Source organism: Acomys russatus, chromosome 20, assembly GCF_903995435.1.
Source record: "Acomys russatus chromosome 20, mAcoRus1.1, whole genome shotgun sequence".
In the NCBI taxonomy this organism is placed as follows: Eukaryota; Metazoa; Chordata; class Mammalia; order Rodentia; family Muridae; genus Acomys; species Acomys russatus.
Genome location: NC_067156.1, coordinates 7,093,147 through 7,119,073, shown reverse-complemented (window position 1 = coordinate 7,119,073; position 25,927 = coordinate 7,093,147). Strand labels below are relative to the sequence as shown.

Sequence of the window (25,927 nt, the reverse complement as noted above, 5' to 3'; positions counted from 1 at the left end):
TTTTTTGTTTTTCGAGACAGGGTTTCTCTGTGTAGCCTTGGCCATCCTGGACTCACTTTGTAGACCAGGCTGGCCTCGAACTCACAGCGATCTGCCTGCTTCTGCCTCCCGAGTGCTGGGATTAAAGGCGTGCGCCACCACGCCCGGCCAGTCCTATAATTCTTGGGATTGCTTTAAAAGCACTTCAATCATGCCTCATTTTTAAAGTTTTTTTTTTGAATAACCTTAAGTTTCTACCTAAAATGTAAAAAATTTTTCATCCTCAGAGGGGCAGATGTAAGTTTTCAGGACTTACTACCAACAGTGGCTTACCTTCTGTGACAGCAGGCGTTCACATTCTATAATCTTGGCTTTTAATCTGTAATATCTTATACTGACTATCCTACTGTAACAAAAAAAATATATATAGTAGATTTAAAGAAAAAAATACGACTAATGTTACTTAGATTACTTATATCCCCATTTGCTTTTGAGTGATAACTCTGACATTAAAAATGCAGCCTTTTGACTGGTTATAACCAGTAATAACCCCCCAGTTATTTTTCTGTAGCTTATTCCTGTATTCATAACATACATATTTTGTATATAATGCTTGAAGATAGTTATTGAAGCATTGTGTATTAGAAATGGTTGGAACATAATGTAGTCTATCAATATTCCTCAGTAAGCAATGGCTTAATAATTTGTGGTATTATCGAGACAGACTTGAGAATTCCTACTGCATGGAACAAAACAGTTTAGTTTTACATATTTGGAACTGTTCGAGTAGTCCAAACACCTGGAATATAGAAGAGGCTGTTAGAATAATCAGTGGGGTTGCAGTCTCCTGAGGATCAAGTGGACAGTAAGATGGAATAGAAGGACAGAAAACCAAGCGGAGAATCAGTAAATTGAAGCTGATCTAAGCTAATGGTAGAGAATTCCAACCGTATAAAAATAATGCATCGTGGGTCTGAAGGATGGCTGAGCAGGATGATGGAGAGCTGTGCTGGTTGGTCCTTGTTAATTTGTCACAATTGCATTGCCTGGCAACGTAGCACCTCAGTCGTGCAACTGCGTCCATCTGATTGGCCTGATGTCATGTCTGGGAGTGTGTAGGGGTGTTTCTTGATTAAGGATTGACATGGGAGAATCCAGTGCACTCTGTAGCGTTATCCCTGGGCAGGTGGCTCTGGGCCACTTTAGGAAAGAAAACTGAGTGAACTTGGAGGAGCAAGCCAATAAGGAGGCTTCGCCAGTTCCTGCTTCCAAGTTCCTGCATTGAGATCCTGCCCTGATTTCCCTTGTGACAAGAAACCCTTTCCTCCCCAGATTCCTACGTTCGGTGCTTTATTAGAGCAATAGAGAGAAACTGATACAAGGTTAAATTGCACTTAAAGATCCATGTTGACCTCGTGCTAGGAAGGACCATATCATGCCAAGTTACCTGTGCCTGAGAGGTTATGCTGGCAGGAACCATTGTGGTAGTTCTTACATTCTCTAGACTGACTGGGTATGGAAGTATTCGGCTGTTCCCTTGCTGGAGGTGTAGTCTAAGGTGAGTTGTAAGTCTGGGAATCTGACTGCCTCTGCAATAAGTGCTTCATCTTGGCTTTTCCCAAGTCCAGTTGGGAAACTTGGTTATGTGGTTTAAAAAAAAAATCTTGAGCTACTTAAAAGAAAGCACTACTGTAAACATGAACTGCTAGAACAGAATGGCTCAGATTCCCAGTGCTCTCTCCTTAAGGTATTTTGTCTCTTTTTAATTGTAGCTATGTGGGTGTTTTGCCTATGTGTGTGTCTATGCAAAGTATGTGTGGCTGGTGTTTAATGAGGCCAGAAGAGGGCATCAGAGCCCCTAGACCTGGAGTTACTGACAATTATGAGCTGCCGTGTGGGAGCTGGGAGTCTAGCCAAGGTCCCTGAAAGAGCAGCATGGGCTATGAACTACTGAGACATCTTGCCAGCCCCCTCTGTCTCCTCTCAACAAAATATGCTCTGTGTACTATGGAGGAGGGTTGGAGGAATAGAGGGAAAGGGAAAAGAGGTCACTTAGTGTACATACCTGCTTCTGTATACCGTAATTATAATTTTAACGTGGTCTGGTTTGAAATATTAGACTATTGTAATTTAAACTGTGCATCTCAACATGGTCTTCATCCTGATATTCCCCTTATTCCCATAGCCTCTCCTGATAAATTCTTTGGTGTTTTGATGAATTAAGAAATTGTTTCTAGCTGGGCAGTGGTGGCGCACGCCTTTAATCCCAGCACTTGGGAGGCAGAGGCAGGCGGATCGCTGTGAGTTCGAGGCCAGCCTGGTCTACAAAGTGAGTCTAGGACAGCCAAGGCTACACAGAGAGACCCTGTCTCGAAAAACCAAACAAAAACAAAAACAAAAACCAAAAAAACAAAACAAAACAAAAAATTGTTTCTAAGAGAAAAATAAATTGAAGTATTTACTATTCCACAAATTTTGGAGCTAGAATTGTCAACCGATGATTTTTGTCATCATTAAACTACATTTTAATTTTCTCCAGCTTTCTTCTGTTGTACTGAGATTTGTACATTTTACCTTTTCTGCTTGTGAAGGGAGCCACTGTGATTTCCGTGTAGTTTTCTCCCACACTTAGAGCTTCCGGGGTTTCACAGTGTGTTTAGACTTTAGAAAGGACACTAAGTCATTTTAATACGCCAGAGGGGCTCATATACCATAGAAAACCAGGGACACTTGGATGCTTGCAGCCACTTTACAAAGCCATTTCAAAACTTTTACATAATATCTAACAGCAAATTTAAAAATCTTAAAAGTTAAATATTTTTATTTCAGAGGCTGGGGCAATTGTGTGAAATATTTACATAATTCCTTCAGGAGGTGATATACCCTCCTTTGACAGGTAAACTCAGACAAGTTGAGTAGTTTTCAGAACCCAGATTAAAATCATGTCTGTAGTTGACAGCAGAACTTGACTCAGGCTGGGCTCCTTTTTATATAGCACTAGAGAATGGTTTAGTTCTAGTGTACGGGGCTGACTTTTTTTTTCCTGTAGTTAATTTGTGTGCATACGTGTGTGCAGGGGGAGGGCAGGAGCAAAGACCCTATGCATACAACAACTTGTGGATGTGTGTGGCAAACAACGGAGGACCGTATCAGCTATCTTCTTCCACTTTGTGATAGGGACCGTCATTAATTCTAGAGCTAATTTCTGTACTCTGCTGACCTGCAAGCCCCAAGGTCACCCTGGCTTCCGCTACAACACTAAGATTATAGGACCACAGCAGGTGTTCTTCTTGGGGTTCTGGGGAAATGCATTACAGATCTTCAGAGGTGAGTGGCAAGTGCTTTATTGACTGAGCTGTCTCCCCCTACTACACCCTCTGTTTAATCTTAGCCTCAAATATTTTGCTCTTCTTTGGCATCTGAAGCCAAAATGTGATGCTTAATTAAGATTTTCATTCTTTTTATATATAGTTTCCTGTAGTAAGAGGAAATCCTAGCCAAGTGTCTCATCAGTTATAAAAAGTATTTCAGATTGTTGCTGTTCAACAAATAAGATGTTAGGAAATACACAAAACGTGTTTTTGAGCCAACCTTGGAACTTAATTCACTTCTGAAAAGCCTAGAAATATACATTTCTTTGAAAGTGGTTTTCTCCCACATTTCTTCATTGTGACCATAAATCCAAGATGTACCGTCACCTAAATTTTGAGAATGTTTTCATTTCTAGTGGTTCACTTTCCATATTTGAATATTAAATAACAATATTGAATATTAAATATTGAATATTGAATATTAAATAACAAATGAAGTTACTTAGAAATATATATCACAAATCTCAACAGTACAACTCAAACAAGTTCCTATGAACATTTTGTGAGGAATATGTTGTTTCTACTGACAGCCTCTATAAATATTATACCTTTAACATGACCCCTTGTGAGTAAATGAATAAACCTGATTGTAATCTTATACAAAATTTCTATTTGTTGGTGGGAAGCTATTAAAGGAGACCTGCGTTAAATGAGTAAAAGGCCGTTAATTTTATTAAGTACAAAAAGGAAGTTATCCGGTCCCACTTAACATAAATCTTTTTTTTTTCTTTTTTTAAAAATATTTTTGTTTTTTACATATACATTTATATTATTACACATATATACAAAAATATGGACTGCTTCACAAATTTGTGTGTCATCCTTGGGCAGGGGCCATGATAATCTTCTCTTTATCTTTCTAATTTTAGTATATGTGCTGCCGAAGCGAGCACAACACAAGTCTTTAAGAGATTACATTAGGACCACTTTAATTGTTTTTCTATGTTTGACTGGTTTTGGTTGGTGGTTGTTGTTTTTGCCTTGTATTGGCTTCACTGGTCGACACAGAAAAATTATGTTCATTTTGGGTTATTTTCTGAGCCAAGAAATAAATATTTCATGCAAAATACTGGCCTACAGTAGTCCTTGTATCGATGTTCTAGGGGAGGGTACTTGAAGCCAAAGCGTTCAAGATTACCTTTTGATAGCTTGCTTCCTTATACTGTAGGTAATTTGAGATTCAGATTGCTTCCTTACACACACACACACACACACACACACACACACACACACACACACACTCTCATCTGTGCTCACAGACATTTAGTTATTTCAGGTAGGGAAGCATGAAGTGCATTTGGGTCATTTGTTTGTATACATGTCCACTCTACTAAGTCAGTGGTCCTCAGCCTTCCTAATGCTGCAACCCTTTAATACAGTTCCTCGTGTCGTGGTGACCCCCAACCATAAATTTATTGTGTTGCTGTTCCACAGCTGTAATTCTGCTACTGTTATGAGCTGTAAATGGGATAACGGATAGGCAGGGTATGTGGTGTGCCAATCTGTCGGGGGTCTCATCCCACAGGTTGAGAACCACTGTTCTGTGTCTTCCTGGATGGTAATGCCTAGTGCCCTAGTTGGAGCCCCTCCAAACCTAACAGTCCCCCAGTGGCAGCTATTTGCTAGATGAGTAATAGCAACTGCCTCTTACTTCGCGTATCTTTTTAGATGGTGCAGTTGTGTTCCCTGCATGTCTGTTCTCTCGCGCTCACTGTGTCCATGCCCTAGTCCAAGCCATCCGTCTATTTTTGTTATTTACATTTATAATAGTCACAGCAATATAAAAGACTCACAGAAATAGCTATAGAAATAGGTTAAGGATGATAAAAATGAATCATGGAAAACAGATAGATGGTTTGACTGCAGCTAAAGGCTATTTGAACCTTTGTGGTGTCTGCCCACTGAACACCTTGTGTGGACCTTCCTTCCTGTTTGGCTCTCTGTGTCTGTAGTCATGGTCATCGGGCATGGTTTCTGCACTGGGAAACTGTGACTGATCATCTCTCTTCTCCCTCTTTCTAAAAGGGATATAGAGCCGAAGAGTAGTCTTTCTGAGTATAAAATTTCCTGTAGAAACAGATCCTAATCTTTTTAGGGATGCTTCTTAATATTTTCTCTGAGCTTACCAGTGACCCACTTTCAACAAGGCCCTCTGCCCAGTGTCCGTGACCGTTTTTTATTTGAAAAGGCTTACATTGAGTGCTTTGTTGTGCCCTCCACTGTTCATTTTCAACTGTCCAGGGTGTACTGGGGGTGGGGTGGACTTTACCCCCTTGTGTCTGTGTAACTGACACAGTTGAGTTGTCAGTTGAGTTGAGTTGACCATGAGAACTGTAGCGTTTCCTCATACTCTGTTCTCTCCTCTTTCCTCTCTCCCTCTCTCCCCCCCCCCCCCTCTCTTTCTCTCTCTCTCCCTCCCTCTCCCTTCCCCTCTCCCCCTCTCTCCCTCTCCTCTCTCTTTACCCAACCCCTCAGCCTTTTTCTCAGTCCATGACGGTTGTCTGGTATCTAGTTTGGCAGTTTGAAGTCTCCACTCCCTTAGACCTTACATTCCTTTAAGTGACTGACTACACAATGATTTGTTTGTTTAATTTGGTTTGGGTTTGGTCAGAGAAGCTCTTATTTTTGCTTTTATGGGTGCATATTTGAATTTGACTGTGTGAGTGTAGCTGTGTGCGCAGGTGTGCCTGTGTGTACCGGCCACAGAACCACCTTGGGAGTCATGCCTCAGGCACTTTGTATCTTTGTTTTTGGCCCACAGGCTGGCCACTGAGTCCCAGAGGCTCCTCACCTCCCTTGCACTGGATTACAAGTGCATTTCATATGCTCAGCTTTCTTGGTATCGAACTTAGGCCTCTGTGTTTTCTCAGCAAACACTTTATTGACTGAGCGAGCTTTCTTGCCCTGCAATTTCTTTTAGTGTATTAATAAGATTGTATACAGCTGGATGGTGGCAGTGCATGCCTTTAATCCCAGAATTTGGGAGGCAGAGGCAGGCAGAGCTCTGTGAGTTCCAGGATAGCCAGAGCTACACAAACAAACCCTGACTCGAATGTCCCCTTGGTGTATTACTTTTTGTAGTCTCTATACGTTATATAGAGAATATAAAAATTATTCACAGACAGAATTTGTTCATCAAGTTCTGTTCATAGTTTGGTCTTTGCTGAGAGGTAAGCATGAATTCAAGGTGGAGAGATGGCATAACCATTTACATAGTTTACACATTGATGTGGTATTCGTCCCCTGGCCACAAAGCCGTGATTGGGTTTAGGAAGTTTTGTTTAGAAGCCTTCTTGATGGATCTGTATTGTAACAGGAGACAGTGACATATTTAAGTGTAAGTACAATGGATCACTCAACGGACTGCTAATAACATTTTAGGGTGGGACAGAACAGCGTTTTGGAAAATAGTGAGTTTGTCTTTAGTGATTTATTTGCATCCATAATGAATATTTCCAAGATTTCAATTCCTTGGCTCCCTAAATGTTGGTACTTCATAATTAAAATACATACGCATGTAAACACATATCCCTTTGGTTGGTGTGCCAAAATACGCAACTTTGTCAGTGTCATACCGCACCAGAGCTTATGCAACACGAAGTGGTATGTCTTGCGTTACGTATGATACGTGTACACACACACACAGATACACGCAAGAGTTCATAAAGCATACATGTACATGGTAACACATTTGCCTTCATTTGTAGAGCCTTCTGGATTGCAATACTTCTTTGTTAGGTGTAACCTTTCTACGGGTTTTTGCGCTGTCCTTATCGTTACTGAGTTCCACTGAGTGAGTAGCCTTGAGTGGCATGCTGGTGGAGTGCTTAAGAGTGCGCATCCTGGCCGGGCGTGGTGGCGCACGCCTTTAATCCCAGCACTCAGGAGACAGAGGCAGGCGGATCGCTGTGAGTTCGAGGCCAGCCTGGTCTACAAAGTGAGTCCAGGATGGCCAAGGCTACAGAGAAACCCTGTCTCGGAAAAAAAAAAAAAAAAAAAAAGAATGCGCATCCTCATAAGCAACTGCAGCAGGAGCAGTTTATCTGTGGCCACATCACCAAAGCGAGTGACACCTCTTCCCCCAGGGATCTCTGTCATTAGCCCATCAAGGAGTGGTGAGGCCTCAGGAGCCCTGCCCAATTCTGTGAAGAAATGGCGAAAACGCAGGTCTAGTTACAGAGAATAAGTGAGTATATAGGCAGTATCCTATCCAGAAGACACTTTCTCAGCCTCAACCTCAGGCTCTTAAATCCTCCCCCCGCCCCTGCCCCTCCTGCAGTGTCCCCTAAGCCTTGGGGACTTTGTGATACAGATGCCACCTTTAAGGTCTAGCACCCCAAATTCGCTTGTTTTCTGACATTTGATCAGTTTTGAGTCTGCACTAAATGCCATCCATGGCAAAAAGAACTTTCTCTGAGGAGGCTTAGAGGACTGAACTGAACTGTGGGTAAGGGTCATAATTTAGAAAGAAGTTTGACATTATGTCCATTTAGCAAAGCAGTAGTAATAGGTTCTCTTTGAGGGAAGTCCGCCTAGCCTGCGATCCTGGCCAGGTTTACAGTACTGGGCAAAAGTTGTCTTCTACAAATCAGGTCTTAAATACAGCCAGAAAGCTGTTGGTTTTCCCCACGACTACTGTGTGAGCGGTTGAGCATGCCAGGCTGGTCATCATTTTAGCTGGAAGGGTTCACAGCTGGATAAGCCTGCTGATGACGTTCCTTCTTCCTCCAGCAGCCTGCACAGGGCCTTGCAGTACTATGAAAGCTAGCCAGCAAAGACAGAGCTTTGGGTCAGTTCTAGGTTGATTTCTCCATGTTTTGCCACCACAGTGTGTGGTGTCTTCAGCAGTAAGGTTAAACTTACCATACGTATATGTAAAAAATAAAATATTTAATTTAAAAAAAAAAAGGAAAAAAATCTTACCATACATTCAGGCAGACAGCAAAGGCCAATTAAAAAGAACTTTGCGAGCCGGGCGTGGTGGCGCACGGCTTTAATCCCAGCACTCAGGAGGCAGAGGCAGGCGGATCGCTGTGAGTTCGAGGCCAGCCTAATCTACAAAGTGAGTCCAGGATGGCCAAGGTTACACAGAGAAACCCTGTCTCAAAAAAAAAAAAAAAAAAAAAAAAAAAAAAAAAAAAAAAGAGCTTTGCTCGCCTGGTACTTGGGTTGCTAAATTATTAAATAATAAATACTTATTAAATAAATAAATACATAATTACATAATAAGCTGTGTCTTCTGGGGAGTACATTATCCCTTCAGTGTAGGGTACTTATATCCAAGCTCTTTTCTTTTTATATTTTCAAATAAGGGTATAGGTTTTCATATGCTCGGTGTTCCTTTCCCCCTTCACTCCCCTCCTGCTCTCCCTTGCCATTCCCTCCCCCAGCTAGACGTTCCTGCCACTATTACTTGACAATCTTCTGTCTCACGAAACCCTTCTTCCTATCCATGACCCCTTTGTGGCTTCCTGGCTTCTGTAGCTATTCCAGGTTAAACTCCCAAATCTAAAGACATGTATAAAACTTTCAAGAATAACAAGCAAGTAGGTAAACAAAAGAATTGTCACTGTGGAGCTGCTGGTCAGTCTGCATGGGCATCCTGGCTCTGACCCCTTGTCTATAGTGTGAATGTGGTAGTTGGCAGGGGTCTCTGTTTGGCAGTCTGTCCATCTGTAAAGAGGGGGCAATAACTGCTATTCATCATAAGGCTACTATGAAGAACATATGTGTGTATAAGAAAGTGCCTTCCTGTACTGGAGTACAGTTTTAGATCCCTGACTGAAGATTTCGCAGCCTAGTCATTATTGTTGTGTTATGCAAAACAAAACTAGTCAAGAGTTTGAACATTTAGTTGTTCTGTGTATACTGTTATAGCTGGCTAGTGTGTGGGTGCGGTGAATGGAACCCAAGTCTTCTGGAAGAGCAGTTAATGCTCTTAACCACAGAGCCATCTCTCTAGCCCTCATCTTTACATTCTAACATATAGTCTGATAGACTTCCACCATCATTACAAATAGAAGAAGGGATGAGTGTGACTATGATTGTATCAGAGATTGACTTGGCCACCATTAGTGATCAGACAGGAGCCATTGTGGGCCCTTAGGCCATCTATTCTTTCTGTGACTTAATATTTTTAATGTCCTTTAGTGGACACATGTATATGCATGTGTACATATGTATTGAGACCAGGCTGGTAAAAGATATACTCATCTGTTGAATACTTCTAACTTAAGAACCTGTAAGGGGAGACTGTTGAATGTCATATTGTAATGCAGGTTGATGTCAGCATATTTCCTGCAAAGAAGTGAGATTCATTGTTTTTGCTTTCTGCTCATGATTTATTGACAGATATCTTGCTTTAAACTTAAGTGTGATCATGTCCTAATTGTAGCTTATTCTTTTCCAATACCTACTATGTCCCACTCAGGCACTACTCTAAGCAAATGCATTCACTATATTAATTCATTGAATTCTCAAAAGCATCCACCTACTGTATATCAGAATACTACTGTATAACAGATAAGTGCTTCCTTTGCCACACAAAGCGGCTTGAATCATATGCAAGCAGCCAGAGGTTGGGCTTTGCATTCTTGAGTTGGATGTCTATGGAATTCAAGAAAACAAAACAAAACAAAAAATTAAAGTACATTGACACACCATTTTTAAAAACTCATTTAAGCACTTGGGAGGCAGAGGCAGGCGGATCGCTGTGAGTTCAAGGCCAGCCTGGTCTACAAAGTGAGTCCAGGATAGCCAAGGCTACACAGAGAAACCCTGTCTCGAAAAACAAAACAAAACAAAACAACAACAACAAAAAACTCATTTGAAGATCATCTTTTTCGAAAGGATTTTTTTTTGTTATCAATTATGGTGTGGTGAAGAGGAATATATAAAGCTGACATATACAGCTTACTTTTTAACTTACTTGTGGGGGTAGGTAGGGGTGTGGGTGTGCCAGCTCCCACAGTGTGCATGTGAGAAGTCAGAGGACAGCATGGGAGAGCAGCTTCTCTCGCCACCATTTGGGTTCAGCTGATCAAACTGAAGCCCCTGCAACTTGATAGAAAGTGCCCTTTTCTGCTGAGCCATTTTGCCAGCCCTACTTTTAAAAATAAAGTATGTAAATATTTCATAATAGCCACTAGCCAGGCTAAGGAAGAGTAGCTTCAGTATTCCTCAGAATTCTGGACCCATTCCCTTCCTTTCTCCCAAATATAAAACCCATCTTCATTTTTCTAATATTTATTCCTTGCTTTCCTTCATTCCTTCTATATGTTTATGCCCATCATCCAGTATCTATTTAAATGTACTGTGCACATGTACATTACTGTATTTTTCTGAGAGTTGGCTTTCTGCTTATTATGCCAGCAAGATTCATTCAGTTGAGTTTTGTAGCTATAATTTGTTCATTTTCACTAATGTTAGATCATTACATGCTAGGAATATGGTGCAGTTTCCTTACGTGGGTTGTGGTTGATAGGCCAGAGTATGCAGCTTCTGAGTTTTTTACCTCTACCAACAACACTCTTATCCACGCCACGTGGCCATGAATGCAAAAGCTACTCCAGGACTGTGTTTTCCAGACTCAAGCTTACATAAGAATCATTGGAAAGCTTGCTAAAAACGAACCCAAGCTTCTAATTCAAGAAGTCCTACGTAGACCCTGAGCCTCTGTATGCCTAGGAAGCTCTCGGGTGATCGGCCGATGCTCTGCACTGAGATAGGCATCTTGGAGGAGAATTGATGGGTTGCCAGCGGCGTAGGTTCTTATTTCCCAGGTAATGCAAGAGCCTCCAGACAGGGCCACCCGGCAGTGTGCACAGGTTTCACCCGTTCTTCCAACTTTAACATTTTGAAGTCTGATAGTTTGGGTACTGGTAACTCCTCTTAGTTTAAATTTGAGTGTTCCTAGGTGCGGTTGAGTTTGTGACTGTTCTGCAATGAAGGATGCAGTTTAAAATGTCCCTGTCACTTGGCCTTGTTGCTTGTCACCTAGGGCTTAGAAGAAAATGTGCCTAGGACGTTTTTTGAAAGTGGAGGTCATGTGATTAACCATAATATGTGCAGAGTCCTTCCTGTGTGTCCAGTGAAGCCATTTGCCTGTAGTGTTGCACGCAGTCCCTGCATCAATTCCCCGAAACCAGTGGATATTATTATCCTTATCCGTCTTATACGCTAAAAACAGAGCCAGGCTTGACAGGCGCACCTGAGCGCTCACTGCTCTAAGGTGGTGGGTGGGGCTTGAACAGAGCTCTGGCTCCTGGGTAACCACTTCCGGAGTTCCAAGGACATAAGCAACAAGGTAGACACAGTGGGATCACAGTAAGTCTCGTGTGGACTCTGGAGACTTACCGCCCAGAGGGGGATTTGAACTTTAGAATGAGGACTTAAAAATTTTTGTTTTCAAGGAGCAAAATTTGGGCTTTTAAATGGGGAGACCTAAAAGGCTGAGGCGGACATAGGGACTTGTGAAGTGGATATTTGTCACTAGCCAAGTTGAACTCGGTGATATCTTACATATTAGTAATAGAGGGGCGGGCTGTTCTTTCTGTAAATTGTTCAGTTGCCCCCCCCCTCCCTGCCCCTGGACATCTTACTAGCTTGGTCTCAGTCTGAACTCAGGCAGTGACCTGGGGGTGGGGGTGGGGGACGGTTCAGCTTTCTGTTCCTAGTACTTGATCCCCCCAAGAAACTGCTCTCTCCTGGGTGCCTCCCTCCGTGTCCTCAATATATACCACCCAGAGGGCATGTGACTGTGACCTAGATGGTGGTGTAGTAACACCTTTTGGGGTAATTCCACGCACCCCCCACTTTACAGTACTGGGATTGGACTCTAGTACACGGTGTTACAGCCTTAGCCCCACCCCACCCCCATGACCTTAGATGTTTACCCTTGATCTTTGAGCATTTAGCAAGATTGCAAGTTTGTAGGTAACTCTGGTGTCGTTCCCTTGCCCTCATACTGCTCATCCTTCTAAAGCCAAATAAGACAAAAGAGTCAACAGTTGATGAAACAAAACACAATAGAACTTTTATTACTGATAAATACTAGGTTAGGGAAGGTGGCTTAAATGTTCCAAGTTAGTTATTCGTCCCCTTCTATCTTTGACAGTGTAGAATGAAGCTGGTCTGCACTCTGGGTGATTGGCCCTATGAGTCCAGCAGGATAATGCTCCTTCCAGGAAAGGGCTGACGAAGGGACTGGAGGTTGGAATTTGTGTACCCAGTTGATGGCTCCAAACTGCACAGAGGGCCCACAAATGTTAATGCTGGTAAAACTCTGCTCCATGCAGTTGGGAATGCAGGCTCTATGCAAATGGTTTTAGTATGCATTGACGAATGAGCCCATGTTCTCAACCATCCAGCATGTGTGTTCTGGCAGCCATTTGGCAAGCCCCTGAGGGAAGTAGGCATCAGTCACAAGGCTCTCTCCCTCAGCTCCATTAGGTCTCCACAGGTCTATAGTTTCACTTTTTCGAGTCCCAAGTGGGGCATATGAGATGATAAATGCAATCATCTTTGCAGCCTATAGCTGTAGAAAGCAAACAAGGCCCCGATCTTGGAAGAGTTATGCCAGACAGAACTGTTCCCTAGAGCTGGTCTTTGTATTTCAAAGGCCACCACAGGAAATTCATGATGTGTGGGGTGGCTGAGAGGCAAGTTCTGTGTAGAGTTTCTTTATGGATGTGAGACTCCCCAAGCCTCTGGTATGTATTTCCCATCCCTTGAACTTTTAAATAGCTCATAGGTGGAAATGCAGACTCCATGGCATAGAACACTCTAGATGAGAGGGGCTACTGGACAGTTCAGAACCTCAGGTGATGTTGGTTGAATGTCAGATGTTCACAAGGAAAATCCAGTATGCATGGATGACTGCTGCCCGACCCCAGGGTGGCCTAGTTGCTAAACTTACCCTCCCACAGACACCTTTCCCAGTGGAGTCTCACTTCATAGCCAGTACAGCCAAAAGTCCATTCCCAAAAAAATGTCCATTCCCTTTGGGTTCCTGGAGGTGAACAAGCTGCCCAGGGATCTGGTGCTCTCTGCCTCCTGCTGTGGGAAGGACTGTGAGCTTTGTCACAGGTGAAAGCAGTCTTGGCAGGCTTTGCCCTAAGACACACCAAGGATACTCCCTGAGATTAACCTTGAGATAGACTGGGTGGAGCCATCCTGGAATTCAAAAAACGGACCTTGGGACTCCACCTGAACTATTGTGTTTCTAATTGACTCTCAATGGGAGAGGGAGAGTGCCCCTTACACGTGACAGACAGGCAGGCAGAGAAGACTGAGAGCAACAGGTTCAGACTGGGCTTCACCACGCGTGGATGTGGATCGGGAAGAGGTTCAGCGAACAGGCTGGACCAGCTCGCAGGCCACAGACACCTAGATACCGGAAGGTTCACTCTTGTTTCCCTTTAATCTTTTTTCCCTTTTGTGTAAGCTAGTTGGGTTGTACAATAAAAGTTTAATTGCTAAAAAACAGAGCCAACATCCTGCCACAAAGGGCCCCGTCCCCCAACTATACAGGCCATCTGCAAGGGTAGATTTCCCTGTCGTTTGTAAAGGCCATCCTGATTGCATGGTTGGGGCTAACCCTTGAGCTTTTGATCAAGCCTTTAGAATCCAGGATATGCCCTTTGTGCCCTTGAATGCTTGGAGATGGGGGTGGGGGTGGGGTTGGGTAGGAGGGACAGGGCAAGATTTGAGGCAAAGGCTGCCAATTCTTAGCCAACTTCCATTGGGCTGTCATGAATAATTTAAGGTGAGATCTTGTGAGGACTCTTGAGGTCACTGTCTTTTAAAAATAGCAAATATTGTACTGCTTGCTTGTACTTCAGGCCGAAGATATTGAAATAATCTCATTTTGGGTCCCTCTGTGGCTCCTGCTTGCCCAGGCCGAGGCTCATGGGGATCTCTGGGAATCCCACACTCCCTCAGATCATTGCCAGAGCCAAACTGTAACAGCACTTGCCTCTAGTGCATGGCGTTGGCTGAGGTCACTGTGCATCCTGGTCTCTTTCTGAGTCCCTGGGTGGCCTGGTGCCATCTCCTGAGGTCCACTGCTTTTACTGTAGGCCCTCCGTCTCTCACAGCCACTTTGATGGACAAAGTTGTGGTCACATCAAGATCAGTGCACCGTGTGGTTTAGGAAATAAAGCTTCTTCATGTTGGAAGCCACTTGCCCAACTACAGAAACCAGCCACTGCATAATCAAACCTGCATACCACCTAGTTTAAACGCGTGCAGGACTTGAAAAATGAACCTTTTACTTTGGCTAGAAGGCCAAGGCCCTCCTGGGTATTTTATCCTCTAACATTTGACTTTTTTTTTTTTTTTTGGTCCGCATCCCAGTGCAGTTCACCAAATGCTAAAGTCTTTGAAGTTGCTCAATAAACAGGACCTTTTCTTTGCTGGATTCTGAACCAAGTGAGAGAAATGTAAGGCTGAAGAGTCAGTGGGCAAGACTGGAAAACAGCAGCAGGAGTCCCAAGAGTGCAGAGTCAGAGGGCATGACCCTGACCCTGACCCCCTGGCCTTGTCCTTCTTGCTAGAACAGAATCCCCCAACCCCACAGGCTCCTCCCCTACATCCTGCAGGGCATCTGAGATCTGCATGGAAAATGATATGCTTGCCTAGTGACTCCCAGGTGGGAGGGATGGGAGACAGGTTGGGCACCAGCTGCTCAGACTGCTCTTGCATATGCAGCCTTCAGGCAATGTCAGCGCATCCCTCCAGTCCCTGTCCCTGGAGCATCCGCACACAGTGTTTAGTTTCAGGACTCTGTGGTACTTAAAGATCACCATGTACTCCAGTGAGCTTTTATAATGTGGGTAATGTATACCAGTGTTCACTTTTGAGAAATTAACCCGAGAAATCGGTATGCTGTTTATTAATTTATTAAAGATATTTATTGTCTATGTAACATAAGTAACAATACGTATGAAAAGATGCTTTCAGTTTCCAAATTAGAAAGGAGAAAGAAAAAAAAAATAGTGGGGAGAGTAACAGTGTGTCCCTGCATGCTTTTCATCACTTTAATGCCTGGCGCAGTGATGAAATGCCTGTTTGTACATGCCTGCATTTATGGCGTCATGCAGCCGCTGAAAACCCCACCTGACTCTTCTGAGAGATTGAGAGTGAAAGTGACAAGTGGAGTTGTGACTTGATGAAAGTACTTTGGCTTCTGCAGATCCTTGGAAAGGTTGGATCTCAGAGAGTCCGCCATGTCTTTTCCAGGACCACGCTTTGATATAATCACTCAGGTTAAACTGCTTTGTGGCACTGATGGAGCTGGGGTGATAGTGATAGGGTTCTTAAAGTTTCCGGGAAAGCAGCAAGCCTCCTAGCCTTCTCTTTGAAACCGAAGCACCAGACTCCAGTCCTTTCTGAGCCCCTCGTGAGTGGAAGCTCACACTTGGCTATTGAGTTAAACCTAGAACTGAGATGGTTAGCTGGGCCACATTTCCCACATGCAGACCCTTGCGTTCACGCCTTTCTAGCCTGATAGGTTAGAACTCTGGGCAGGACACTGCTTCTTGACCGAGCAAGAACATTAGCAGAAGGACTCTGGAGGGTAGAAAGTGCAGCAATTACTAGAGACTGTCATGTCCCTCGCAGAGTATCACCTGTGGAAATCACAGAAGGCATGGCAGGACTATACTGATAAGTTTTATGTGGACCCTCTCCCCGCCTCCCCCCCTCTCCCCCCCCGAGAAATGTTTGGAAGTAAGTAGGGCTTCAGTTTAGGACAGTCTTCTTTTTTTCTCTCCATTCTTTCACAGTAATTAGAAGCGTGGAATCAATTTTATTATTGTTTATCTTATGTCATATATCCTATGTGAGCATTGCATCTTATTATTGCCCTCTGTTATCTCACGTATCATACAGGAAGATCACATGCTTTACTATCGTGTCCTATATTAAATCACACATCATAAGCGAGCCTCGTATTTTAGAAAAATGTTAATTATAGAAGGCCTGTTTCTCAGTCTCAGCTGATAAGAGTTTTAAGTGTTTTTTTTAAAGATTTATTTTATGTGTATGTGCATATCGCATGCCCGATTTTATGTCTATGTGTGTTTTGCCTGAATGTATACATGTACACCATATGCCTGCGTGGTGCCGGTGGGGGTGATGAGACGGCATGTGACCCCCTGGAAGTGGAGTTGCAGATGGCTGTTAATTGCCGTTTGTGTTCTAGAAATCAAACCCGGGCCTTCTGGAAAGGCAGGAAATGCTTCTAACTGCTGGACTGTTTCAAACCTCCAGCCTGTTGGGTTTTGTGTTTCAGAATATGTCACGACTACCTAGTGGATATGTTGGGGGGTTGGAAAATGATGAAAAGTGATTCCCAAACTACGGGGTGTTGCTGTGATTCGCATCTCTACGCCAACAAGATAAACTATAGAGGACGCTTTCTCTTAGTTTTTTTGCCTGAAAAATACCAACTGCCCTGATACCTACCTTGGTTAAGGTTTCCAGCTTGTAAGACATATGAGCTCGCTTCCTGGCCCATGCTAAACAGGGAGTGGATATCAGCCCTCATTGATATTCAGTGTATTCAGTTGAATGAATTCCCAAGTTGATTATAAATTCAGTCTAATGCCAAGCAGTCTACTGTTTGACATTTTAAATATTATATATAAGCATGTTGCTGTCTCTGGCGAGTGTAATGAGTTGATAGGGCAGAATCAATCTAAGACAGGATTGACCATCTCTTCTGGAATTGCCTTAGGCACTTCTGAAACTCTTAATGGCAGTTTAATTGCATAGCAGCCTGTGCCATCATCTGATGATGGTATTAAACGTCTACAGAAGCCAGCTAAATCTATAGGTGCATTGTTGTTACCCAGTCTGTTAACCCTGCCCTACACTTACTGTTTAGCCTCAGCTCGGCAGCCTGTAGAGCTGTTGTCCACATGGATGGATCCGGGTTTGCACAGATAGGTCTGGGGTTGCACAGATCCACAGGAACAATTCCTGATGTGACTGTCTGTGTCTTGCCCTAAGCTATGATAAGCTCATCTCCTGGGATGAGCCAAAGCACATTTCGGTACAGTGGACTTCTCTCAGTTAAGCTGTTATAAGGAAATGCTGACTTCTCGTTCATAGTTTATTTTTTTTTGTAGGGTTTGCAGTTTCTTGCGCCAATAAAATTGCTATTTGATTCTATCTTATCCTTTTGTGATGAAAAGAAAGACACCAGAAGAATAAAAGCAGCTGCACATCTTAATACAACTACAGCAGTGTAGGAAGTCATAAGATGGGCAGAGGAAATCATGGGTCTAAGTTGATCAAGAACATCATGAGAGGAGAGACCCAAAAAAAAAAAAAAAAAAATCATACGTTAAAATTTTCAAGGAGATAACTCAGCCTGTAAGGTACTTGTTGTGCAAGTGTGAGGACCCAAGTTTGGTCCCTGTAGCCCACTAGAACCCTCGCTGTGGTGGTACGTGCTTGTATTCCCATGCTGAGAGGTAGAGACAGGAGGCTCCCTGCGCCTGCCTGCCAGCCAGCCCGCCTCACCTAATATGCAAGTCTAGAGCCCACAGAAAAGACTTTTAAAAAGCAAGGAACAACACTTGGCCTACATGTGCGTGCATGACCTTATACACACAAATGCATCAATTGCATCCATCCATACATGGATGGACACACACACACACACACACACTCTTGGAGCCTGTGTAAAGTAAGTGCTGGGTGCTTCCTCAACAATAGTACACCACAAAACAAGCATTGCTGTGGTTCAGGGTTCAGCTGCACATTTTAAACATGGTTCTATGGATATGAAATTCAATGTGGTATCAGTGTCATTGCTGACAAAGGGAATATAAAGAGCAGAAGAGCAGCACTCACCCTTCCTCTCAAATAATCTTCTTATCATAGCTCCCAGCACCATGGATGAAATCCTACGAAACAAGGAATTTGGCAAATGAAATGCATTTGTATTGTGATAAATTGGATTAACAAATGACAAAAATTCAGTCATCTAAAATTTGCTTTTTCAACAGCTTCATTATTCTCTTATGCACCTATCTAACCACCTATCACCATCTTCATTAATTGCTCATATTTGCTTACATAATTTAGAAGCTGCATAATGAAAATATTACCATGGTCATATTCCTCTCACTGTACTCCCTCCACATACAGAAGGGAAATACCACTCTGTTTCTGTCTTCCTTCTTTGTAAATTAATTCTTGATTTTGTTACCCTTGATTTCTTTACAGTCAGTTGTTTTGTTTTGTTTTGTTTCCGGGGAGTGGAACCCACAGCATTGTGTAGATTAAGCCAACACTATATCTACTGAACCTACACCAGACTCCGTACTATTTGCTTTTAAAATATGTCCTGAAGTCTCAATTGACCATCTCTTGTAGCCGGGCAAGACTTTGAGTGTCTCCACTGGGTTGCGTTCAATCGAGTTGTTGGTCAAGGATGTCCCATCAAAATACCCATATAACTCAGGCTGTCATTGGACTACTCTCTGCAAACTGCCAGTGGGCCCCATTGCTGATGACACTGAGCATGGAGAAGCTGAGCTGGTGCCTATATGGGGCCTTCACCCCTATGTTGAAGTCTCTTTGGTGCAGGAAGGTACTCTGCAGGCTATCATAAGAGAAACATCAACACCAACCAAGCCACAAAACCTTTGACCTACGATCTGTCTGTTCTACCTGCAAAATCATGGTAGGACAGAAATTGTGGCAGTGATCAACCAATGTCTAATTTGCCTGAAGTCCCACTCCATGAGAAAGAAGCCCCGCCAGACAGTGCTTAGGAAACCAAGAACCAGAAACTAGTTAGCCCAGAGTCCTAGGGCAAAACCAAAGACTTCTTCTGGTTTAAAAAAAAAAAAAAATCAATGATATGATCTCTAATGATAGTGTGCTCTATCCAGTCCTCAGCAGAAGAAGCTTCCTCTGTCAGCAGATGGGAACAGATGCAGAGACCCACAGCCCACCATTATGGGGAGAGAGGATTTAAATAGGGGGTCTCTATCAAATTCCTTTCCTCAGAGGTCGGAATCCATGGAAGAGGAGGCAGAAAGATTGTAAGAGCCGGATGAGATGGAAGATGCCAGTAGAGCAAGGCTCTCTGACTCAACTGAGCAGGGTGTATATGAGCTCACAGACACTGAGTCAGCAAGCATAGGGCTCCGTGGGTCTACATCAGATCCTCTCACTATATATTATAGCTATTAGGTTAGTATTTCTATGGGACTCCTGACTGTGAGAACAAGTGAGTCTCTGGTTCTGGGGACTCCTTTCCACATGCTGGGTTGCCATGTCCAACCTTGAAATGATAGTTTTTGCTTCACTTTGCTATATTTTATTTTGTCATGCTTGGTTGTTATCTCTTAGGAGCCTGCTCTTTTCTAATGAGATAGAAGGGGAGTGGTTTGGGAAAGGAAGGGAGGTGAGGAGAAAATGGGAGGAGTAGACGTAGGGAAATTATAATCAGTATATATTGTATGAGAAAACCTATTTTCAATAAAAGGAAGGAAAATGTCTCAAGCCATAGACATACTTTATGGAACACATTTCATGTTTTATAGAATGTATTTTATAAACAAAGAGACCAAGTGTTCACAGCACACAAGGAAAATAGTAACAGCATAACAGTTAACCTTGGCTTTATACTGAATATACAATTATCTGTGAGCTGTTTCTTGCTTTTTAGTACCAGCTTATAAAGGCCAAAAGTTTAACTGTCATCCTCATTATTACTATTACTACTGCAAAGGAGGAGGCTGAATCATAGATGAGCCTTTAGAGCTGAACAGTATTGGGCGATAGGAGGGTAGGGGCTGCAGCGGAGCCTCTGTAGATTTGCTAGAGCCCTTCATTTGTTTTGTTTTGTTTTAAGCCCTTCGTTCATAACACTATGCACACATGGCTTTTGTTCACTCCATAAAAAGTAGAAGGCGTGTTTTAAGGAAGTGTCAACTCATCTGTATTTGGTAACCTCCATAGTCTTCTGAATGGATTGTAATCACAGGAATCTGACGGGTAGAAAGAGAAAATGGGGAGAGACATCCAGTAGCTCAAGGGCTTCTGATAACACAGGCTAGTCATCTGCTTGGTTAGAAAATGTAATGATTCTTCAAGGTATGGGCTCACTTCCACATGTGAATCTTTTAGGAAATGTATAAATGTTGTAAATATATGTATGTACATTGATATAAATGTGTGTATGAGTGAGAGAGAGAGAGAAAGAGGTTGTGTGTGTGTGTGTGTGTGTGTGTGTGTGTGTGTGTGTGTGTGTGTCTTTTAAATAAGTGATCAAGAATAAGGAAAGATGAGGTGGTTGGAGACTCAGTCCACTGTGTCTCTGCACCAAATTTTTGAAAGCGTAGAATCAAGAGTGACTTGGAGAAAATAAGAGAGCAGATCCAGTGATCAAGAGGAGAGTTAAAACAATTACAAGAGCAAAGATTTAAAGAAATACACTCAGGTCTTAAAGCTCGTGGTATAGAGACAGCGGAAAATTTTTAACAAGGTCAAAAAACCCACTGTGCCGAGAGCTCAGGATCAGAAGAGAGACTAATGGTGATAGGCAAGCCGGAGTCCTCAACTCCTGTTCCACTTCTGCCGTTATAGACAAGGAGGTCGATCTCCAGCCCAGGAAGAGTAGAGTGAAAACTTGTAAGAGGAAATTGAAACTCAAGATAGGTGAGCTGATTGTGTAAGAGTGCAGAGCGGCGGTAAATGAGTTCAGATGCTCTGACTAGTGTGAGTTTTGCCCTGGTAGTCTGAGAGGACTGGCCAACAGCTCGTCATTTTTTGAGCAGTGGTGCGGAAGAGAGTGATTACAGGGCAGGGGATGAGGTGATGTCTCTATTAATAGCAAAACAACAGAACCAAGAAGGTGTCATTTTCAAACCAAAGAATAGAGATACTGGTATTTCCGCCCCCCTCAGAGGACATATGAGGAGAATTAGGTGAGGAAACAGAGTTCTATTAAACTTAGCCTATTCTTGAATGGGCAGCAACAGCATCTATGGCCATTGCCCAGGAATGGTTATTAACTCTTTATTTGCTGTTGCAGTCAATCAAGATGTTTCTACACTAAGGGGGACAGTGTTACTCTATTCTATTCCTGTGGAAAGTTTATCAGGCCAAACATGGTGGTGTACACCTTTAGGCAGGCAGGTGTCTGTCTTTGAGTTCAAGATCAGCCTTGTCTACATAGTGAGTTTGAGGCCAGCTGTGGCTATATAGTGGGACACAGTCTCAAAACCGGAAAGAATGCTTTTCACAATTATGTTCTAAAGAACAGAGGTAAGAGTTGTGTTGGTTTGAATGAGAATGGTCCCCATAAGCTCCTATATTTGAGTATTTGGTCAGCAGAGAGTGGACTGTTTGAAAGGAATATAAGGATTTGAGGTTGTGGCCTTGTTAGAGAAACTGTTTCACTGGGCTTGGGCTTTGAAGTCTCAAAACCCAGTGCCAGGCCCTGTGGCGATCTCTCTTTCTCTGCCCATGGATCAGGATGTAGCTCTCAATTTCATTTCTCCAATACCAAGTCTACCACCATACTACCCACCATGATAGTTATGGACTCTCTCTGAAATTATAATAAGCCCCCAGTTAAGTCTTGTCTTTATGAGAGTTGGTGTCTCTTCACGGCAGTAGGGCAGTGCTATGAATAGAACAGGTGCTGGGCTGGAGTGGTACTTCAGTGCATAAACACTCTTGCTTCAAAATTATGAGTTCAATTCCCAGCACCCGTGTGAAAAGCCTGGTATGGTTGCATTTGTGTTTATGATCCTATAGCTATTGGGGCCAGAGGCAGCATGATGAATGGGACTTGCTGGTTGCCAGCCTAGCCCCAGGTTCATTGAGAGACCATGTTTCAAAGAAATAAGTAAAGTGATAGGACAAGCCATTCATCATCTTTCTGTCACTTTCAGAAGCATTCACATAGTGCATGCATGTGCCTGTGCACACGCCCACGCACACTTTTAAAAGCAGTATGTGTAAGAACATTAAAAAAAAAAAAAAAAACCACTCTATTCAATTTTCTTGCTGCTAACTTGTTAATCTTGAAGACCAGAATCAAAAGATATCGAGTTGAGAGATGATTCTGGGAACAGCCACTTGTTAAATACCTACTCGCATTCCTTGAGATTCTGTGGTATCGAGTCTTGGGTTACAAGAATCTGTATTTAAACAAAGGTGCCAGATGGTGTGCCAAGCTGAACCAGCTTGGGAACTATTGGGCTGTGTACAGATAAACCATGAGTCAGAGGCATGGCGTCTTAGTAGTGCTAATGCCACTCTGACCGATAGCTAATCCTCACACCTGCCCTGAGAGTGCCTACTATCTTTAGTACTCTCATTTGTCACGCGGGGAACCATGATGTTTTGGCAGTCTCATGGGCTGCGGCAACAGGGGATTCAAAGTCAGGAAGGCTGGGATATTGAAGTCCTGTGCTTCAAATGTTCATTCAACATTCAAACACGTGTGTCCTTCTCAAGATCATGGCTGACGAACCCGAGTCATCAAGGAAGAGCTGTATCTGGGCATCTGGTCGTGGTCTGACTCTAGCATCTAAGTAGCGTCGTTATGAATGCATTGGAGAATCTCCCAGTACTTTCTTGATGTATAAACCCGAGAGTGTGTAAAAACCAGCTGGAATGATAATTCCTTGATATCAAATTTTGGAGGACTAAATTTAAAACAGACCACTCCTGGTGGCCCCAAATCAGTCTCAAAGGAAACCTACTAGGAAAGAAAGCCATGACTTACCAGTGTTGGTATGGTGGCTGACAAACTCAGCCCAAATTGCTGGGAACTTCGCTGAATCTTTTGCCTGGAATGTTCTTTTTTTAAATTTTTTTTTCTTCCTCCTGGAAAATTTGCAATCATCTTTAAAGTCAAGTCCTAAATGTCACTTGAGCTATGCAGTCCACTTCAACTTCCATGGGCAGATTTATCATCCATTCTTTCTGCTTCTTTAGCACTCGCTCTCTGGCCTCAGGATTTTGTGCTTATCTTTTCCAGTTTGTGGCACCAGTGTTCAAAGTCACTCAGCTGGAAACAGGAAGAAAGTTAACTCTCCCTGTTCCCTGCGAGAGCCCCTGTTCTCACTAATGGGCTGTGCATTGATAAAAGTTGCCTGTTCTTCATTGCCAGCCTTGATTTAAGTCTGTATGCTAAAGGGTCTCCCAGCTGTCACTCCTCACCTACCCGCCCCTTCCTCCCCCCTTTCCCATGAAGCAATTTGGAACATTCTCTATCAAATACAGTTTGCCGGTACATTCCTGGTCCTGAAAACATCTCCCTTGGCCAGCCAGTAGGATAACTCCAGGCTGCCAGCCAATAGGATAACCCCAGGCTCCCAGGCATCTTTGATTTGACTATGTGTTGCTCTCCAGGTTCAACTTTTGACTTCCTGCCTTGCTTCTTGGGCCGCACCACAGGGAGCTCATTGACATTCCCCAGGCATGTGCTGTTTCTTGCTGTCTCATTTTAGCTCAGTGAGCTCCTGCCACAGCTCCCTGCCAGGCCCCTCTGCGTTGCTACCACAAGCCTCATTTTGGGAGACCTGAGGACCCCTTCTCCGTGAGCCTTCATATCATATCCCTGGGGCCCAGCACAACTCCACTCCCCACTTGAAGCTTTGAGCTTCTAAGCTTGAGTCTCATTCTGTTTCCAGTGGCAAATGAACACTCAGAAGACGCTTTTGCAAAGGATGGTAATTGTCTTTTTGTAATTGGAAAAGCAGCAGAGTTAGAACTCTGCCTTTTTCTCTGTGCGGAAGTGTGGTCTTGGGTATTTCACTTCCTGTGAGAAGCCATTTGTTCATCTGTAAAATGCTGATATTCTTCCCACTGTGGAGTCATAAGGAGACTCAAGTGCGAACCACTGGCATCGAAAGCTTAACAGTGTCCCAAGGTTCTGTAACAGACAGCTCTGTGGATTTGCATGGTCAAAACTGACTCCCATGTCCTTCCATGGGCTTATACTGAAAATCAAGGTTTAGTGTCCAAAGAGAGGTTTCCTTGGGATCACTGTAGTGTTATTCACTCATTTGCCAAATGTCTGGCTGCTTCTGAGTTGGGACTTGCCACAGGACAGCAAACCTAAAATGCTTGCTGTTTGACCTATATAGAAAAATAGCTTGCTCACCCGTGAAGCATTCCCGTCCAAGAACGTGCGCCTTCCACAGCTCCTTTCAGGCGTGTGTCGCGTGATTGAGGCAGAATTCCCTTCTCTGCCTCTGATTTTCAGAGATTGATTCTGGACCTGGTAGAGCGGGCAGCTAGGTATGGGATGAGGAAGGTGCCCCAACAAGCTGTTAATGGGGTAGTTGAGATCGTGGGCTGCACACATGGCCTTGTGGAGGGTAGGCAAACAGATACCCTTTTCTTATGGGTTGCCATGTAATATAGAACTCTGGCTGTTTGGTATCTGGGATAAATACGTCACTATGGATCCTGCCTTGCGAGTGACGCTGCTTGGCAGTATTCCTGGTTTCTCCCTTTCTAGAAGCCAGCATCCCCCTTCAAACGGTGACAACCTAACATATGAGACACTGTTGACTGTTCAGTGGGACAAAAGCGCTCCTGGTCAAGCAACACTAATGCAGACCATTCCAAAGTCCAGTATGAGTTACTCCAGACTCTTCCATACCCAAAAGCTGTTCCTTTGAATGCAGGATGCTTCAGGAATAGACTCAGCGTGCCTGGGTAGGCCCTGCCTGGCAACATGTTAGTCCCCGCAAGTCTCAGACCTTGTACCGGCCCAGTCTGAGCTGGGAAAATGTAGTTAAACAGGGAATTTACTACCCAATACTTGAAATAAAGTAATGACAAGATCTCTCCAGGAGATTATACTTACTTGAGTGCTGCCTGCTTGTTTAAAATATAGATTTTGTTAGTTTGAAAGGGGAAATGATACACACACATACACATGCACACACATAGACACACACACACACACACACACACACACACACACACACACTTGCATTTAGACTCTAGAGGGCCTCTCTACCACCTTTTGTATATTGTAGGGATGCAAAACCTGTCAATTAAAAACCCTATGGCCTATAGCTGAGGTAGGAAATAGGAAGTGGGATACCCAGCTAGCAGAAAGGATTCTGGGATACAGCCAGGCATGTGAGATTCAGCCAGCAAGCTGTGAAGAGGACAGATGTATGACACCTGAGCCCAGGTAACCAGCCATGGGGAAAAATGTAGATTAGTATAGGGGTTATTTTAAGTTATGAGCTAGTCAGACAAGAACCTAGCTATATGACCTAGGTATTTGTAAACAGTATTTTGAGTCTCATGAGTCATTATTTCCAGGAAGCTGGGGGGGGGGGGGGAGAAAAACACCACACTTTACTGCAACACACACACACACACACACACACACACACGAAACAGGGACGTATATAGCCCAGGCTGGCCTCAAAGCTATGTAGTTAAAGGTGACCTTTGACTTCTGATCCTCCTGCCTCTGCCTCCCAAGTGCTGAGATACAGTCACGTATCACCATGTCTAAATTGAAGTAGGTGTAATAACAGAAAATTTAACATGGATTAGTCACAGCTTGC

The 25,927-nt window shown here is 43.4% G+C and overlaps 1 protein-coding gene and 1 non-coding gene across 2 annotated transcripts in view; one reads left to right on the top strand and one right to left on the bottom strand.

Annotated features, from left to right (window-relative positions):
* The window catches only part of Cdh2 (cadherin 2), a 222,225-nt gene that overhangs the window by 5,734 nt on the left and 190,564 nt on the right, over positions 1-25,927 (top strand). The window lies entirely within an intron of this gene.
* On the bottom strand, positions 4,137-4,243 carry LOC127204853 (U6 spliceosomal RNA). Its single transcript, XR_007832541.1, has one exon. It is a non-coding gene; the product is annotated as a U6 spliceosomal RNA (small nuclear RNA).